Raw genomic sequence first — 16,909 nt, forward strand, 5'->3', positions numbered from 1 at the left:
AAGGTGTTAGGTACAAATACCTGTTTCTCAGGTGTGATCATGCTGAAATTCGGTGTACTGCATCGTTAGTGGATTCAAAAACATGGCCGCCGCCAGCCAATCAGCTTGCAGCCCGCACTTCACAGTGTTCGCATTGAGCTACCAGCTTAAAACTTTAACAGTGTATTCATCTGTGTTTGCTTTAGTGTTCTGTACAACTTCATAAGAACTAGCGACTACGTGAAAAGGTGCTTGAGAAGATCGCCGCTTGTGGCTATATTTCTTTTTTTATTATCGTTAATATTTTGTCATATAAATAAATATTTAAAATGTAACAACTGAACATTATTGGACCCTGTTGTTGTATCAATAAAAAAAACAAACAATGAAAAATAAATGTCGATACACAGCGCGTAACGATTATGTATGCTCGGCAAATTGAATTGAGCCCGAAAGCATTAGTGTATGCATGGTACAGAGTAATAAAGCATAATAAAATTTGCAAATTGATGTTGCAAAATCTTCTTACGGAAGTGATATAACGTGTGCTGTTGTTTGCGCATGCGCGAACGATTTAATCGCGCCTTGTCACATTAACGCATGCGTGGTACAGATCAGGTAGCGACACTTTCCACAACAAACCACTAGGTGGCGGTAGTGCACATTACATTAAAGTGGGAATATAAGACGAAGAAGAAGAGATAGCGTTGTGCTGCTGCTCACCTGTAGAGACGCCGCCATCTTGTGGAAGGCCATGTTTGAGGCCCTGGAAGGTATTGCTTAACACATTTTGTATATATTTTTTAGTTATTTGTTTATTTTTTAAAGTTTTATGCACTCAGTATGAGTTGGGATGTTTGTTTAGCGTCTCGTCTAAAAACGAGTGTTTGGAGTGTTAGTGTTTCTCACTAAACGATCCAAATAAACCACACCTGTGTTTTTTTAAGGTACCTGTAATTAAATTTATTTATTTATTTATTTATTTATTTATTTATTAAATCTATATTATTTTCTTGAATTTTTTATTTTTTTATTTTTTTGTATTTACTTTAGGACTTGCACATGAAAAGCAAAATATTCCTGCAGTTTTTTTTTTTTAAATAAAAAAAAAATACATAAATAAGTTAATAATTTGTAACAACCGAGACAACAAACATGTTTGTAACTTTAGAAACATCAAAACCAGTGCATATATTTTTAGAAATATGTAATATATTTTTATTTTTACTGCAGCAGTTTAATTTTGTGGGGGGAAAATTGTTTTTGTTTGTTTTTTTTTTTTAATTTTTGAGGGTTTTTTTTCTTTTTAACTAAAGTAGGATTTAAACTGTAGGAGGTGCTCATGGAAAACTAACTACAGTGTCTAGATTTTAACTGAGAGTGGTTTGATAAGTTTAAATGATTTGTAACATTAAAAAAGGCAATCTTTTCCTTTTAATCATTTTTTTAATTGTAAGAATTGCACATGCATAACCAAATAACATTCTGTTATTCTTTCCAACTACAGTGACTAGATGTGGAAGCGAAGTATTTTTATATTTTTTAATGAAGGGAGAAAATAAAATATGTTATTCTTTTATCTTTCCTATCTTTTTTTATTCTTTCCAATGATTTTGAAACATAGAATTTTGTAAATTTGAATTCTTTTTTTAAAAAGAGGAAAATCAATACTTTTCAAACCATGAGCTGCACATGCAACACCAGCATTGTGGACGACCTCACACACCCCCTCTCACACACCCCCTCTCACACACCCCTCTCACACACCCCTCTCACACACCCCTCTCACACACCCCTCACCCTCCTGCCGTCTGACAAACGGTACCGAAGCATTCGGGCCTCACGACCAGACTGTGCAATAGTTTCTTCCCTCATGCCATCAGACTCCTCAATACTCAGAAAATGGACTGAACACACACACACACACACACACATCATTGTACTGTCTTGTGCTGTCTGCATGTTTGCACTTGTGCACTTTATGTATAAATTATGTAGTCCCTTGTAGTTCTGTGTTGTTCTGTGTTTGTCTTATGTAGCACCTTGGTCCTGGAGAAACGTTGTTTCGTTTTACTGTAATAATATTGCTATTTATGCAAATATTGCTGAAAATAATAGTTTATTCTATTTAAGGTTTTTTTTTTTTTTTTTTTTTTTTTTCCTTCTCAGAAGGAAAATGAAGTATTTAAAGTGAATGGGTTTCTTGTGTAAATGCACTAATTAACGTTTTAACACTTTATTTCTACCAACTGCAGCAACTAGATTTAGATTTTGGAAGTTTTTATTTTAATTCTTTGGGGGAAAAAAATGATTTTTATTTCATTACTGTAGTTTGTAATAATAGTAACTTTATGTAGTTCACTTTTTTCTTTGGGAGATCAACCTCAATTTAACAACAGTAAAATGATAGTATGTAGCTGTGAGAGTAGAAGTGCTAATAAAAAATGATTAGTGTTTGCTAACAGTTTATTGTTTTTCTTTTTTCTTGAGTAATTTAGTGACTTGATTATGCAGAAGTTGCAGCATGTTACCCACGCGATTATCGTAGAACTTAATGGCTAATCAATTTTTAAATCTTTTTTTTGTAGATGACTTCCTGAGAGGGAACAGCAGGAGCAGAATGCAGCCTCTCTCGCCACCGTGTGACCGGCATCCGGCAGCACCTCCACACCTGAGCCCTCGGTCAGCTGTGTGACATAGCCACGCCCACAAACAGGTACATATTCTCCTCAAACACCCCTGAGTATACATGGGTATCGATGATCTTTAAACAAACAAACAGTCTAACAGGTGGTACTGGTGATCTTTAAACAAACAAGAGCATAAATATCTACAGGTAATGTTTGAACACATGTGCAAACACACATACAGATAAGTGTTATATGCACATGACAATGCTGGAGACTGCTGGAGAACCCTGGAAGATGCTGAAGAACATGCACACACAGGATGAGATTCTTACACATTTTTCCAACACACAGGTCCAGGTGACTTAACACACCTGTGAACAAACTGGTGGACAAACAAGATGATTTTGAAACAAAAATAAGAACAAATGAGTTGTCCAGATGATTTTAAACACGCATGCAAACACACACGGGTATAGGTATGAAGGTACAGGTAAGCTACGTACACAGTTTTGCAATATACAGGTTTAACTCAAAAGGAAAAAAAGGTGCTGGTGATCTTTAAACAACTCAAAACAAATGGGTGCTGGTGGTCTTCTTAAAAAAACAAAAACTTGAAACAAAAGGATGCTTGTGGTCTTCATACAAAACAAACGGGTACTGGTGCTCTTTAAACGAATGCGAAATCAAACGGGTACTGGTGATCCTAAAAGGGAAAACTCAAAACAAATGGGTGCTGGTGGTCTTTAAAAAAACAAAACCTCACAACTGACCGGTTTATGTGACGTGATGTAAAAATGAAAAATGTATGGGTGTTTGATGTACATGTACTCTAACTCCAGGTGTTTGTTTGTGTGTTACAGGTGTCTACTTTCATCGCGGTGCCAGTGGAACGATCTGGTGAGTGACAGACATCTTGGAGTTCCTGTCCTGTCGTCCATCTTGGAGCTTGTGCCCGTGGACACGCCCATCTTCCGCTCAGGTAGCTGCATCTTACCTAGCGTTAACGGTCAGAACAAGTAAATCCTGTATCAGCTTTAAAGCCTGGCAACATTCGTGTCTTCACTAATTTATTTATAACCTATAATTATAAATAAGAGCAAATAGTATTGTAACATTAGCCTTTTTTTCCCCACAAGTTGTTTAGAAGAATTACAGCTGTGACTTTGTTTCTACTTGTGTACATAGGCAGCCATTTTGGACTCTTATTGATAATTGGTGCAATGTAGACAAACATGTTTTTACAGAGCACTCTGGGCAAGCGCAGTGCAGCGTCGTACCAGCAGCGCCACCCCACAGGTCTCCCAGCTACTGCTGCTGACCCTGGCTCCGCCCCTTTCCTCCCAAGTCCCCTCCAGTATCCATTTGACTGTTTGCAGTCCTGCAAAACCAGCACTGAAACCCAAGAGCTGCAGCAGCACCGTGGCTCTGCGAGTGTGAGCTCAGCGAATATGACATGGTCGTCGTCATCATCCCCTAAAAGACCAGGAGCTCTAGGAGAAGAGACAAAGGTACTAAACAGGAGTTCTAGCCAGTTACTGGTTGGGCAGCGTGTTGGCTTCTTGGCTGCCTATACTGGTCGTGGACGATGCTAGATGATGCATCGAATGACGTTAACTCAAAGTGGTAAGTACCGCGTTATTTATTCGTAAGTAAAACACGTTGTAGACGTATATCAGGTTTTTTTTTTTTTAATCATTGTCTCAAAGATTTTAGAGCTTTGAGTCATGACTGAATCTATCATATGCTAGCTAGCTGAAGGTAGCTTTTTCATCATCTTAATCAAAGTAATGTACAAGCAGCTAATGTAGTGTACCTTCTAAAAATACATGAATAAACTCCAGTCAACATTTCCACTCGACACAACTGCTCTCCATGATTATCATCTATCTCTGAAACCTGCAGTGAGTTACACTTACTGAGTAGAGGAGTGTGCTCTCTTCTGCTCCGCTTGTTATATTGGAAGTTCTTTAAAAAGGAGTGACTGATTAACCTTCGAGTGTTCTACTTCAAGTGTTCGCTAAGGTCATACAGTCAACAAATTATGAAATGTAGCTAATGTGCTGTCTCGGTTTGTCATCACTTCGTTCCTCCACGCTGGTTTGGTAGTTATAATGCACTATATGGCCAAAAGTTTGGGCACCTGACCATCACGCCCATATCTGGGTCTTCTCCAAACTGTTGCCACAAAGTTGGAAACACACAATTACATAGAATATCTCTGTATGCTGTAGTATTACAATTTTACCTTCACTGGAACTAAGAGGCCCAAACGTGTTCCAGCCTGACAATGCTCCTGTGCACAAACCGAGCTCCATGAAGTCATGGGTTGCCAAAGTTGGTGTGGAGGAACTCCAGTGTCCTGCACAGAGCCCTGATCTCAACCCCACTGAGCACCTTTGGGATGAATTGGAGTGCTGACTGCGCCCCAGGCCTTCTCACCAACCCTCAGTAACATCAGTGCTTGACCTCACTTGTGGCTGAATGGACAAATCACCACAGACACACTCCAAAATCTAGTGGAAAGTCTTCCTAGGAGAGTGGAGGTTATTACAACAGCAAAGGGGAATAAATCTGAAATGGGTTGTTCAAAAAGCAAATATGAATTTGATGGTCTTGTGTCTGCAAACTTTTGGCCATATAGCGTATCAGTACAACGAGCTAAGTTAGACGTTAAAATAAGCAACTTACCAGGAAAAAACTGCAGAGAATTTCCAGCTGAGGCTCTGTTAGAACAGTTCCCAGCAGAACAAGACATGGCTTTGCTACAGAGCTGTACAGAGCTTCAGGTGTGTGTTGGAGCACATACACATTAATGAGGTTAATCATCTGACGTCCAAAACTGTCAGTCACCTCATTGGCCTCGCCTTTATCATCAAATAATTGCTATAAAACACATTTACTGTAAGGAAAAATATTACAGGAGATATCACAGTCTACTATAGTTATGATACAACATTATTCCCAATAATCTGTGGTGATTTAAAAAAAAATGTAAGTTTGGCTTGTTTCCCATTCGGTTACATGGAGTGGGTGGGGTTAACACTTGTACTGCAGCCAGCCACTTTTCCACCCCGTTACAATGTCCACCCATAAATCTTTGGCTCGAACACCAGTTTTCATTTGATTTAAAGGCTTATTTATACTTCTGCATGCGCGTTTCCTCGAGCACGTCAGGATGTCATGCGCGGCAGCTCGCACAGGGTGAAGTGTTCATACTTGTACCTCACGTGAGTGTGTCCTCCAGGAGGCCCTGTCACATGAACCACACCAGAATTTACTTATTTACACAGTGAAGAAAAGCAACATGAGTTCTGTGTTTCACTGTAGGAATAATAAAGAGAAGAGAATTCAAATTACGGACATTATTTTGTCTTAAAGTGCTGGGAAGAAAAAGAAACCTTGCTTGATAAATTGAAAGCATTTCTGAAGTGTGTTAACTTTGTGTATGCAGCAGTATGAGCGACTTTATATCAAACACTTTAATGTATTGTTGAAATCTACAATTCTATCAGTCACTGACTGACAATGCTTTAGTTTATTTTTATTGAGTTGGTGTGGTTGACATCACCTACCCTGCGTGTTTATTGGGAGTCTGTTAGAAGAAGAAGAAAGTAGTGTGCGATCCTGCAGAATTAAACTAAACATTATAATGAACTAGAGCTGTTATTAAGCTTTGCAGTTTATATAATTTATATAAACATATCATGATTGTAGTTTTCTGTAAATAAATCCATTATACAGTAATGTGGTATCACTGTGTGAAGAAAACATGAAACGGGAAAATGTTCATTTATGCTTCTTGTTGAGTGAGAGTTTCATCATAGAGTAGAAGTGTTTAATAAAAACACTGGTCTGAGAAACTAAGAGTGAATACGTTTAAACTGAGATTTTTACGCAGCGTTTTTATCAATTTCTGTCGCAAGTTTTGAGGTTTTTCACAGACTGCACTTTCATGAAGCAGTTTCGAAGCACAAGCTCATCTGTATTAGACCGAAAGTTCTGGATGCAATGAGGGAAATTAGATTTTTTTTAAGCTTTATTGTTTAGCATTTTATTATTTGTGCTTCAGATGTATTTTGAAGAGTCTTACTCTTATTTAAATATTAATCTGAATTTCATCAAACCAGCAGAAGAAATGTCACATCTCTTCTGTGACATGTCTTCTGTGAAATGACACAACAGTTTCTGTCTACGTAACTGACCTGCCTCTTCACCGACCAAACAGCATTTACCTGACGCATATCACCACAGAGACACACATGGGAACACTGCATGCTAGCAAGTCTCTGCGTGCCGTGTTTACCCATGATCCCCCTGTACGCACTGCAACGCAAATATGCACTAACTTAGAAATATAAATTGGCCTTTATGGAGCAGTATGTAATTTTTAGAGCCCTCTGCTGTTTACATTGTGAGTTGCAATTAAAAAACCTGACAACTCTTCTTTCCTTGAAACTAGTTTTGTGTTTCAAGTTACTTTAAGATAACAGGCATAGCTGGGGAAGTCATGTTCTGAATGGGGGTAAAGCCGATTTCTGGGCCAGAAAAATTAAAACGAAATCCCGAAATGCAGAAACTAGCCAGATCCATTGTATTGTGATCTCGCAAATCGGACTTTCCTAGGCATCGACGATTGTAGGTTTGTAATAATCATTATTGTGATGCAGTGGCTGTTGCAAGAATTACATACTGTACCTTTTTTCAAATATTTGAAATATTAATAATTGGGTATTAATAAAAATGGATATTTTAATAGATGTTCAAATTTGGTAGTTTCTTGATTGGTTCAAGAATGGTTGAAGGTAGATTATGCCTTCAATTTTTTTAATAATTATTAGCTCATTAGTTAAGACATTGGACTACTAATCGGAAGTTTGAGAGTTCAAATCCCAGCACTGCCAAGCTGCTACTGTTGGGCCCTTTAACTTCAACTGACCAGTTATATAAATATAAGTCGCTCTGGATAAGGGTGTCTGCCAAATGCTATAAATGCCGTGTGTTAAACAACTTGGAACATGGGACCTTTTGTTTGAACCCACCCATTTTTCAAGTGGTCAACAATATTGGACTGACAGGTGTGTCTTGTTGACCAGGTGTGCCCTTTTAGATTGATTGTTTAAACAGTTAATTACTCTGAATGTCTACTCTTGGTTTGAGCCCTGGGATTTGCCTATGAAGACTGCATTTTTATATTTTTTTTTTGTTTTGTTTTTATTTTGTTTTGTTAAGAAGGATAAACCAACATGAAGACTAGAGAGCTGTCTATGGGAGAAAAGCAAGAGATTTTGAAGCAGAGAAACAAGAGAAAAATCTCAGCTCTGTACAAGCATTGGGCATAGCCAGTACAGCAAATTGGAATGTCCTGAAAAAGAAAGAAACCACTGATGCACTAACAACCAGACAGCCAAGGAAAACAACAACAGCTGATGACGAAACATTGTGAGAGTCAGTGACATCACCAACGACCTCCACAGGGCAGGGGTGAAGGTATCACAATCCACTGTTCGAAGAAGACTTTGAGAGCAGTAATCTAAAGGCCATGCCCCAAGATGTAAACCACTCATCAGCAGTAAGAATCTGAAGGCCAGATCGGCATTTGCAAAGAAATACAGAGATGAGCCACAAAAGTCCTGGAACAAGGTTAACCTTTATTAAAGTGATGGAAAGGCCAAAATGTGGCGAAAGAAATGATCTGCTTATCATCCAAAACATACAAGCTCATTGGTCATGCACAGTAGAGGTAGTGTCATGGCTTGGGCTTGCATGGCTGCTTCTGGAACAGGCTCACTAATCTTTATTGATGATGGAACGCGTGATGTTAGCAGCAGAATGAATTCAAATGTCTACAGAAACATTCTGTCTGCCAATTAACAGAGAAATGCATCCAAACTAATTGGGAGGAACTTCATCATGCATTAAGACAACGAGCCAAAACACACTGCCAACACAACAAATCACTTCATCAGTGGAAAAAGTGGAAGGTTTTAGACTGGCCAAGTCAATCAGTGGACTTTAACCCACGTGAGCAGCATTTCACCTCCTGAAGAGGAGACTGATGGGAGAAACCCCCCAAAGCAAACAAGTGGAAGAAGCTGTGCAACAAGCTGGGTCTGGAAAAGCATCACAAAGGAAGAATGCAACACTTTGGTGATGTCAGTGGCTCACCGGCTTGATGCAGTTATTGTAAGCAAGGGATATGCAACCAAATATTTAGTGTTTACTTTAGGACTATCTGTTCCAATACTTTTGCTCACCTAAAAATTGGGAGGTCTGCCATCAAAGATGCCATGTTCTAAGTTGTTTAACACATCTAGATATAAATGTCAGGAAATGAAAGCTGAAATTTTGATCTGTTGTCTTGTTTTCGTCTTTTGATCTCAAACCCCATTAACTTCACTATATAGAGAGAAAAGGGGGGAGGTTGGCCTTGCCGTTCCAATACCTTTGGAGGGGACTGTGTTAACATGTGCATGTGCTTGGTGGTGAACAACAGCAGAGATACTTACTGAATTCTTGCATAGTGAAGTCACCCTGTTAAGAAAATAAAATAATGCATTAATTTAGGGTTTTTATTTATATTGTGTGATGCAGCACAATTTACTTTTGTCGATCTTAAAGCTGCCAACACCATGTTTGCTGAAACATTTTTTTTGTCCAACTTGATCGCCATTGTGATAGATTCCAGCTATCTGTTATTCCTGATCAATCCTATCTGCTATACTCAACTCTCCCAAGCTGACCAGATGTGAAACAAAAATCACAAAGGACAGCTGTGGGTACGGTGCAGCAAGGCAGTGTTGCCTAGATTGTCTCAGGTGTGTGCAGGTTGGCATGTTTGTGTGAATGTAGCACCACAAGGTTGCAAGGGGCAGATCACAGACAACAGGAGGCAGAAGTGAGAGAAAAGTGCTCTTTAGTTTAAGTGCTGGTGTGTGGGAAAGGCTGGTGTGAAGGTGAGGGTGGCTGGTGCAGAAAGGTGAGGCCGCGGTCGTCCTGAAGCTGGGTGCGGCGAACATGGGGCAGCAGCGTTGCGGCGGGAGCTAGGAGGCAGAGCGGTCGCTCTCGGGGTAGGCGAGGTTCGACGTGCAGGGGTCCAGGCTCTTCGTCCTCACTGACGTCGGGTTCTAGCAGAGAGAGGGAGAGAGACATTATTTACCATACCTTTCTTCTCTTGAGAATACTATCCTGGGTTCTGCAGGAGGGTAGGGAGCTGCTGCTGCAATCATTGGCTGCCAGCCGAGTCGAATTTCTCTGCCCCGCCTTGCAGCCACGCACTCTAATGCTGTCCAAAACAATGGTGGCAGTCGTGTGAGGAGCGCTTTGTGCCTTTTGTGCGTGGGCTGTCCAAAATTCGCCGTCACAGTGGGCTGTCCAAAATTCGTGTAGTACATTCCTAAGTTGTGTCCTGTGTGCAGTCAAATGTGGGAAGTAGCTTCTCCTGAAGTGTTTTCCAGACTGCAGCAAGGAGAACAGACTGTGGTGTGGGGGACTGGAGTCCTTTAACGCTTTTCCTCTCTGTAGATGTAGATGTCCTGTAATATCGGTAGAGCCACACCCCAGCCCCCACGATTCTTTGCAGTGCTTTCAGATCCCATATAGCACTGTTTCTGTACCAGGCAGTACTATTGCCTGTCAGGATGCTCTCTAGGGTGCACTGGTAGAAGCTTGTGAGGCTTCACAAACGTCTGTGTGATATAACAACCTCAAGTTCTCAGACACGTGAGTTCCCATGTACTTAAAGTACCTTGTGCTCTGTTGTCTTGCTGCCATTTGAGGTGAGGTTATTAACTATGGCTTTGTCAGGCTTTCTACTTCCTCCAGGTAGGCCTGTCCATCATCAAGCATGGAATAGATAATGTTCTTGACCAATCCTGGAACATAGTCATTCAAACACATTAGAGAAGCCGTCTTTGGTATGGTGGCAATAAGGGATTTTCTTGAAGCCTTTAGGAGTGATGGACTAGGACAGTGACAGGTTTATGTTTTGGGCATGAGGAAAATGGCACTGTGGTCAGATTTACTGAGTGGAGGTAGAGGTTAAGGTGTAGCCATTCTTGAATGGAGTGTAGCGGTGATTAAGGATGACTGACCCCCCCTGGTTGGGCATGCTGGTAAGAGTTTACATTACATTAGATTCAGGTATGCCCTGTTAAATTCCCCAGCAGCAATAAGGGCTGCATCGCTGTTGGCAGGCTGGTAGCCATTCAGTTCTTTGTACGTTTAACAGAACAGCATCTTTGTTGTGGGGAGATGTAAACAGTGGTTATGATGACTAAGGTGAACTCATGGGGATAAAATGGACAGCATTTCATCAAGTGCTCCAGTTGGACGAGCAGTAGGCTTGGGACGATTGACGATTGCTTTCGGGAATCGCCGATATGTTCCAGCTATTGCGATGGCTATCAAGTCAGATGATTTAAATGTCAGGTGGAAAACATGGTGTCTGTAGCTTTAAGGTCGACCAAAAAAAAAGTGTTTGTATTTTGTAATGCGTGTTTCTTTTTCGCCTGTTTTGTATCCTCTGAACCTTAATAGCTTGCTGCAAAAAACCTCTTTCTCCAACACGTCTTGGCTTCCCTTGTCTGTCCTGTGAAGACGGATAAAGCTGTACATGTCTTCTTGCAGGAAAAAAAACCCACGAACAGAGATTTAAATTAAGAAAATGACAATTTAGTAAGTAACTTCACAAGTGTCTTCACCACAAAGCACATGCATGTGTAGTAAATGTTTAAATTTTGTAGTAGTTAATATATTTAAATTGTATAATGAGCTTCGTTATAGCTAATAACTCGTTAAGTTTGTTTACACTCCCGACTTGAATTTTGCGAGCATTACTGACCTTGTTAACGGGTAGCCAGTAAGAATAAGGAAGCTAGCGATTGTAGCTACAGCTGACTCATAACCAGCTTCCTGAATTTTTCCCGCTGTAATGAAGTCTGGCCACGCCCCCTTCTCCAACATTAACATTTAATGTTACTAATTTAATATTACAAATAGTTGTGTATTAGCAGGTCTGAGACCATATTGACTGAATCATTTTCTTTAATTTATATTAATTCTTCAATTTTGCATTGAAAAAATTGTAAGTCTATAATTTAAATATTTAAAAAAAAAAAAAAAATTTATTTTGAAGCATTACTCAGCAAGAGAGGAAAAGAGAGGGAAAAAAGAGGCTGCTGAGTGAACAGCTGGTTATAGCAACTAGAATGTAAGCGATAACAGGAACTAACTTGTTTCGTGGATGTTCCACAACTATAAATGGATAAAAAGTACAGTGTCTTTCTTTAAAAAAAAAAAAAAAAAAAATTGTAATTGTTTGTAAATTAACTTGGAGGCATAAAGCTATTCAGAACATGCAGTTATAGAAAAAGATCAACTTCAGAGTAGTAACAGTAAATCTGCTTCATCACACCTCCCCATTGTTGATTATTTTACTATAACAGCACCGCACACAGTGTAGTGTATAATGTGGTACATACGTTTTGTTATAAAATGTAATTCAGTGTCCATGCTCAGTACAGACTCTTGTATGTCTTCTCTATAGACACTAAATGTTCTTGACTCTAAACATTCTTCTCTTCAGATACTGAATGTTCTTTACATGCTTCAGAATTTCTCTGTAGCTGACGAGAACAGAAAGTCGACCATATGGTGATATAAAAATTGATTGCTCAACTCGTTATACTGAGCAAACACTGAGTCACCACGCTGCTCATCAGTCTGAGCGAAATGTCTTCAAAGTTTAGCCGTTAATTTGAGCGTTTCACCAGCTGAGCCCGTCTGTCGAGCTATTCATCACAGCACAGTGTGAAACGAGGCTTCGTTTGAACCCTGATCTCACACACCTCTCACTTCGAGTTCATATAACGAGAGAGGGATTTTTCCCCCCAAATTTATGTAAATAAAGTTGTAAAAAGACACAACACTAAGCTCCTCCCCCAATTTTAGCCTTAACCTTACAGAAAAGTTACATGAACTTAACATGTGAATAATGACGTTTTTTTTTTTTTTTTTTTTTTTTTTTTTTTTTTTTTTTTTTTTTTTTTTTTTAAAGACACTTCACTTAAAAAAATGTTTTGCACATTTTATTTTCACGTGATTATTTTTTATACATTTTTTGCACGCACTTTTTTACATGCTTTATTTCCACATGTGAGTTTACACACGATTCATTATTCGCATCATTTTTACCCACAATTCGTTTTTCTTACTTTTCTTCACGATTCATCTGTTTTCTTGTGATTTTTAACATGATTCATTCTCCCATGTGAATTATTTTATTTTAGATGTGGTTCATTTTTCTCATGATTTTTACACAATTATTTTCGTTTTTTTAATACTTTTTTCATGTAATTCACAATTAAATTGTTACTTTTTTTTTTTTTTTTTTTGTCTTGTGATTTTTGCGCAATTTGTTCCCTTGTTCACATGATTTTACACATGATTCCTTTTATTGTGTGTAATGCGCGTGGAAAAAAAATGTGATTTCTGTAACCTTTTTAAAAACTTTTAATTTAAAAAAAAAAAAAAAAAAAAAAAAAAAAGTTTCATATTCAGTTTATGAATATGTTCCATGTTGGAAAGCACAAATGACTCAGGAGTATCCTTCTAAAGGTGGGGGGGAAAAAAAGACAGGGGGTGGAACTAATTTTCTGGGCCAGAAAAAAAGTAAAATAAAGGCAGAAATGAAGAAACGAGTGAGATTTGGTGTACAGCTATTTTGTGAATCCGTTTTTTTGAAGGTGCCTTTAGAATGACAGGATTCTTACAAGTATTGAAAAACTTTAAAATATTACTGAGTGCAGCTTTAAGTTTTTATTGAATAATTTTTCTGCTGATTGGTCAGAGTGAGCGCTAGGGTTCAGCCGCTTTAATATTTAAATCCAACTCTCGTATCCTCCACTTCATAAACAATTTATTGTCCTCATTCAGAGATCAGAGTTAAAACTCACTCAGTGATTTATAACGGAGCCGAGCTCGACTACAGGAGTATCACATGACTGAAATCCTGCTGAGTGCGCACCTTTCTGCTTGTGCTCTCGCTAACTTTATCTCGAAGGATAAATCGACTCGCAGGTGCACACATGCGTCACTTACATTTCCAAAAAAAACCCACAATTTTATTTATTTTTTTCATTTTAAATACATAGAAAATAGTGGATTTTATTACTTGCCTTCATTTTAGTGGCATGTTACATTTACACTACTACATGTTCTATTGTTTTAATTATTTCATTTGTTCAATTATTTTTCACTTCACGTTAAAAAAAAATCACTTTAGCATTTAACAATCCTTCCTTTGCCTTACTTTTAATGCCATATTACTTTTACAAAACTTTATATATATATTTTTTTTAAATTATTTGTTTACTTTCCATTTTTATTTAAATAAATAGATCATGCTAAAAACTTTTTTCCGCTTCAGCATTTAACCAACTTTTACTTGCCTTTTTTGCATTATTTTATTTGTTGTACTTTTGTTCAGCTGTTTGATGGAAAGATGGAGTGCACATGTGATTTATTTATTAATTTGTGAAATATGTAAGTGTGAATGAGAATGAAGCCTGATGTCACTGTGATGTTGTACTCTGTGTTTGGATCCAATCAGAGCTGTGTATTTAAAATAAATGAAATAAAGCTTACATGTGTTTTCGTTTGTTTGTTTGTTTTTGTTTTCTAAAGCATCATTCTTCTGTTTTGTTTGTTTTTGCTTTTCGTTCACTTCAACACTAACGACAATTTACAGCTAAATATGTAATTAAAATGCCACAGTTCGTTAACTAACATGTAATTACATGGTAATAAGGTATTTACGTAGTGACACTTGGATTATTTGTTGTTTTTCTCTAGTGAATGTTGCGTTAATCAATAAATTATCAAATTAATGGAGACTTTGTTTAACAGTTGACAGATTCTCACTCTCGCTTCACTGTAACTCAGTGTGATATTCTTCTGTTGCTCCATCACTCCATCTGCTGGTCGAGGCTGAACATTACAACTCAATAACAATAATAATACATGCAGAAAATTAGACTTGGATATGAATTGGGAATTTTGTATTATTAAAATAAAATGGTACAGAATCTATTTTACAGATCTGTGATCTTTTTGAGCATTTAATTAGTTGTGATCATTTTATGACGCCATCGTAAAGGCAGCGCTGCCTCCAGAATAATGACTTTATCATGTATTTAGTGTTGCACAAATAAGATTATTATATTAAATGTAATAGCTTACAGGTGCTTCTGTTAAAATGAGCATCGTGATCAGCTCCGTTTCCACCGACTGCGTCCGTAATAAATAACCAAGTTCGTTAATTCATAAAAATACATTTAAAAAAATACTTTGCAAAATAATATTAACAAAAACAGCAAGTGGCTACTAGTGTACAAAGTTATCTTTATTTAAGATAAACAAAAATTAATAAATGATTAAATGCATTAAATGTAAGATTAGATTGTATAAATAGTACGACATTTAATAAATAAGAATTGTTCGATTTGGCAAATTGGTGTCATACGAGTGGAATGAAACAGCTGTTGAACACTTTCTTTTCATTATTTACAATATTTTGCACTAAAAAGCCAAACTCTAATATCTGAAATTCATAAAAATGATCAAGTTTCATTTTGGGATACTTTTTTTTTTCTTTCAGTTAATAAAGTGCTAACTCTGTTAATGTCAGCCTTTATAACTTTTACACGGATTGAGTGGTGTGTTAAGTCTGTGAGCATCAGCTGGAAATAAATCCCCTGTTAAAACCGACACGTTTTGTATTTGGTGTGAGAATCTCTGTGAATAAATAAACACCCCCCTCTCTGTCAACAGACCTTGATCTTGTCTGCATGCAAAAATTTGTCATTTAGAAAAGTACGTAGTGCAAACGAGAGAATTTTCTGTTTTTACAAGATTTTGTCTTTCTCATGCAAGCCACTTTTCTCATTTTCTTTTTTAAATGTCTTTTCTTTTTTACGTGATTTTTTTTTTCCCACAAAGGTCCCTTCAGGGGCTCTGTAAAGTATTTCTGATTTTCACAAGATTTTTTTTCTTCTTAGAGAAAACTGAGAGACAGCAAGAGACCGTGAGAGCGCGTTCACGAGAAAGTAAGTGAGAGCATGCGATAATTAGCTAAAAAGTAAATTAGACCATGTGGTTTCAGGGACTCTGTAGGTTCCTCTCTCCTGCTTTCAGACTTCACACCTGCTCTACAGAACCTCATGCACTTAAAACATCGATGGATGGTGTGAATGACCAAAACACACACACTCCATCACCTCCATCTTCACTCCCTACAGAGAGCTCTTGACCAAATGACCATCCTTGATTAGCGATGTTTCCTCACCCCCCCCCCCCCCCCCTTCTCTCTCTCTCTCTCTCTCTCTCTCTCTCTCTCTCTCTGTGTGTGTGTGTGTGTGTGTGTGTGTGTGTGTGTGTGTGTGTATATACAGTTTTGAAGAACCCTCCATACCTAACCTTCTGAAGAGCTTTATTAGTGCCTCATATTTTCAGCAGAATGATTTCCGCCCACGTGTAAAGCATGGCACGCTTTCCCTATTCGCCAAGTGGAGCTCGACACGTCCTCGCCGCTCCTCATGTTAGTTGTTACGTGGTGCGTCACATCACTTTAATCATCATTCTCGTTATCTGTCATTATGGTCGCTTATTCTGTCACTCAGAAAGGAAAGTACTGAAGATCATTTACCACGTTGCAGTGTAGTGTTTGTGTCACGTGATTATTTTTTTTAAATTCCCAGTTTAATTTCGTGGCTGTAAAATGACCCCGTCAGGACGGAAGTAAAGAGCGACGTTAGCGCTAATTTGGGCTTTTCATGTTTAATGGCTGTAAAGTGTAGAATTGTACAAGACTCCAACCTTCCTGCCGTTTGTGATCCATGTGTGAAACGATGCTCCAAATATGAGTGAATTCCTGAAATCATCATTCACTCTATTTCCCTTAGGCCCTGATTTACTGAGGATCCAAATGACAAGTGCTAATTTATGGATAAACTGAGATTTATGTTATATTGATGTGGTGTGGGGGATTTGCAAATAAATAACTGCGTGAAGCACAAAGTTGTTGAATGGTGTCAGGATGTTCTGCCACTTTTTCACTTTTTCTTTAGGGATGATTTTATGCTAGCTGGTCAAATTAATGTTTTCAAATTTGCTTTAATTAATTAATTTATTTAAATGTATTTTTTTTAAAACCTTTTAATTATTTTAACAGCAACTTTTTTTTTTTTTGAAAATGTTAAATGTTTTGTGTACAAATAGTTGAAATTAAAGCTACAAGCATTAAC

General features: G+C 37.9%; 1 long non-coding RNA gene across 4 annotated transcripts in view; it reads left to right on the plus strand.

The window, feature by feature from the left end:
- Positions 1 to 662: 662 nt before the first annotated feature.
- Positions 663 to 16,909, plus strand: part of LOC113543035 (uncharacterized) — a 37,235-nt gene continuing 20,988 nt past the window's right edge. Inside the window, exons 1-6 of one of the 4 annotated variants that reach the window (XR_004580340.2) lie at positions 663 to 752; positions 2,568 to 2,695; positions 3,470 to 3,588; positions 3,854 to 4,232; positions 15,665 to 15,712; positions 16,058 to 16,750. This is a non-coding gene — a long non-coding RNA (uncharacterized LOC113543035). Of the gene's footprint in view, positions 753 to 2,567; positions 2,696 to 3,469; positions 3,589 to 3,853; positions 4,233 to 12,192; positions 12,601 to 15,664; positions 15,713 to 15,800; positions 15,951 to 16,057; positions 16,751 to 16,909 lie in introns of those variants that run through there. The other 3 variants (XR_003404382.3, XR_004580341.2, XR_004580342.2) reach the window with 3 other exon arrangements.

Source organism: Pangasianodon hypophthalmus, chromosome 21 (assembly GCF_027358585.1).
Source record: "Pangasianodon hypophthalmus isolate fPanHyp1 chromosome 21, fPanHyp1.pri, whole genome shotgun sequence".
NCBI lineage: Eukaryota > Metazoa > Chordata > Actinopteri > Siluriformes > Pangasiidae > Pangasianodon > Pangasianodon hypophthalmus.